Source organism: Nannospalax galili, unplaced genomic scaffold (genome assembly GCF_000622305.1).
Source record: "Nannospalax galili isolate Female #2095 unplaced genomic scaffold, S.galili_v1.0 scaffold5, whole genome shotgun sequence".
Taxonomy (NCBI): Eukaryota; Metazoa; Chordata; class Mammalia; order Rodentia; family Spalacidae; genus Nannospalax; species Nannospalax galili.
This window is the reverse complement of record NW_008353126.1, coordinates 2187718-2191225: the sequence shown is the minus strand read 5'-3', so window position 1 is coordinate 2191225 and position 3508 is coordinate 2187718.

Genomic DNA, 3508 nt, shown 5'->3' with positions numbered 1-3508 from the left:
CATAAACGTGGCTAGGTAGTAAAGACTACCCCAGTATATAGCTACTAGTTCAATTGTATTTTAAATATGGCCACAAGTGGATTCCACATAGCTATCCAGCACCAGTGGGAAGCTTCTCCTATAACTAAGCAATATATCTCACTTCCCAGTCCATTCCGTGTCCCACATATGAACACGAACACATGTATATGTATGTATAATATTAGAACAGCTTCCTAGTGGCAGCCACCCCATATGCCTGAAGGGGATATTTTTGTTATATTTTGTCTTTCTAGACATAGCGGCATGGGTACACACACACACACACACACACACATTCATGATTTGGTACCATGTATGTTAATACATTTCAGACAATGGCAAGCTTTGGCTGGGATTTACCTATATATTCTTTTTAAATAGTCAAGGGCTTCTTTCTAGACTGAGCCCACCAATGGGTATGCTGTTCAGTGATCAGATTACTTACTTGGATACCCCACTGGACTTCGGGTAGTCCCATAAAATCATTCTACTTTGAGGGAATAGGGTCAGTATTTTTCAGACCATGTCTCTTTGACCCAAGAGGGGAAGTTGTCTATGTAGTCAGTCAGCAGTTTGCCCAATTATGAGCCTCTGCTGTAGCCATCACCCATTGTAAAAAGAAGTTTCCTTTCAGTATGGCCAAGAGCAGTGAAAAGCTATAGACTCAGACACAGGTGTTTAGAGGGCAATTTGATGGGCACATCATATTGCTCTAACAAAACAATAGCAGTAGCTTCCATGTTGGGGACTCTGATTTCATCAACCACAGATTTTTGTCCTGGCTTATAAGACCGGGCATGGGTTCTGTGGCATGCACCTTAAATTCAACCAGAAAGTAGTTGTTTATGTCCATAACAGTCATGCTATGGGCACTTCTTGTCTGGCATGTTGATAGGGGCCACAGCTAAGAGGAACTGCTCGTGACAATTCTCCATCAGCTTGCATAGCATCTTCTAGCACCAGAGTATTAGCCAGTATGGAGGAAGAATCCAGCTCAGACCCAGTTTGACTTCCCCACATCCTGAAACCAGAGCATACGGTATCTTCAGCAATAGGGGCTTGCCATGTTGTTCTGGCATGCAACCAACAGCTGTGGCAATATCCTGCATGGTGTGTGGGGCCAACAGACCACAGGAAGGTAGCCCACCCTGACATTGGACGTTTTATTCAACAACTTCATGACTCTTTTTCTCCAACAGTTTTAGGGACTGAACTCAGTATAGGCATGTACTCTACCATCGAGTTACATACCCAGCCTGTTCAAACTCCCTTAACTGCTGTTTTAGCAACACATTCTTTCGATCAGTCCAGCCCCTGTAGGGTTGTAAGGGCATGTGGAAATATAATTGTACTTGGTTGTCTTCAGTCCAGTTTTGTACATCACTGTTTGTGAGATGAATGCCCCTCTCACTGTCAGTTCTCCAGCATCTCCCATATACAACACCGTTGGCCAAGGTAATTGATTATGGCTTCCATGGTAATACTTTCAAGAGGTCTTCTCTAGTGTTCACACAGGTGAGGGTACATGTACATCTGTCAGTGATAGGTACAGGCCCCAGGTAGTCAATCTGTGAATTCCATATGCACCAGTTTGACTCATTGTAGCCTACATTCACCAAGGCTGTAATCAGAAAGAGGCATTACATGTTTGGACAGTGTGTTAGTTACTTTTCTGTTGCTGTGTTAAAATACCATGACTAAGGCAACTTATAGAAGGGAGAGTTTATTTGGTTTATGATTCCAGAGAGATGAGTCCACCATGGTGGGGAGGCATGGCAGAGGCAGCTAGAGTAGAAAGCTGAACACTCACCTCTTCAAGCAGGCACAGGAAACAGAAAGACTAACAAAGTGGGGCAGGGCTATTAACTCTTTAAGCCTGCCCTCAGTGACATGTTTCTTTCAATAAGGCCACATCTCCTAAGAAGGTTCCATGACCTTCTCCAAACACCACCACCAACTGGGGCCAAGTATTCAAATACCTGAAGTCTGTGGGTAACATTCTCATTCTAACAGTCACAGACAGCATGCAGAATCATACTATTTATGGAAAAGCTGATGAATTGAGCAACTTTCCAGCCTGTGTTGGCTCCCCTGTGGCCAGACTTTATATGACTCCAGTAAGCAGCCTCCAGTGGTACTTTGGGATAGATGACCCATATTTTGGTAAGAGTATCTGCCTCCTGATTTCCGGGAGGACTCAATGTGAAAAATTACTATGTGAAAAAACTACATACATAAACTGATTCCTGTTGCATTCTAATTTCTTTCCATATCTCTTGTCCCCAGAGTGGTTGACCCAGCCATCTATAAGTTCTTCTTTTCCATTGGATCACCCATAAAGCCAAGTTTATGAATACAGGCCAAGCTTCATGAGTTATTGCTCTCCATGCTGCTCTTGACTCAGCCCATTAGACGTTCTTTTCTTCTCTCCCCTCCAGCCACATTACCAGCATTCATCTGCATTACTATGGCTCTACTGTGGTTGCCCTACTTGCACCATCCACATGCCAGGAATCTACAGGGTTGAAGCCAACACTGTATCCAATTTGGCTGCTGGCTCAACTGCTGGGAGAAGCTCAGTGACTTGAAAGGACACTGCTTCCAGTACCGCTTGCATGGCATTGGTGGCAAGGCTTGGGTACATCACATCATGTGATGCCCCATTGGCACATCTCTTTTTCAGAGTTTGATTCCTTACAACCCTAGAAAGAGGCTTGACCAAAAAGACTTGAATCCAACTGTTTATTAGATAAGCTGCTTTATCTGTTACTGAGAAAGAACCAGTGATGGATTCCACAGTTTCAATGCTTTATATATAGCTAAAAATTGCTAATCTAGCATGGTGCACCACGCATCTGCCCTGTTCTGTGATTGGAACCAAACCCTATTGGGACAGTTGGCTCAGGTTGTTTCTGCCATAGCCTCCAGCTATATTCCTCTGAGCTTCTAGTGACTTATAACACAAAGGGACACTGGGACAAGGGCTGAAGAAATGGCTCAGTGTATAAGTGCTTGCCATGCATCCATAAGGATGTGAGTTCAGTTTCCAAAGCTGGGTGTGGCAGTGCACATCAGGAATCACAGCACTGGGAGGCAGAGACAGGAGGATCCTGGGACTGAAGGCCTGCACTAGCCAGCCTAGTGGTATCAGTGCACTCCAGGATCAGCGAGAGACTTTATCTTAAAAATAAGTGGAAGCCAAGCATGGTGGCACAGGTCTTTAGTCTCAGCACTCAACTGGAAGAGGTAGGCGGGTCTCTGTGAGATCAAGACCAGCCTAGTCTACACAGGGAGTTCCAGGCCAGCTGGGGCTACTAGGAAACCCTGTCTCAAAAAAATGTGGAGAACAGTAAAGGAAGACACCTGATGTCACCTCTGACCTCTGCATGCTAATGCATGGGTATGCACACCCACACACAAGTGCGCACGCACATACACGCACACACACACACACACACACACACACACACACACACACACACAGCCC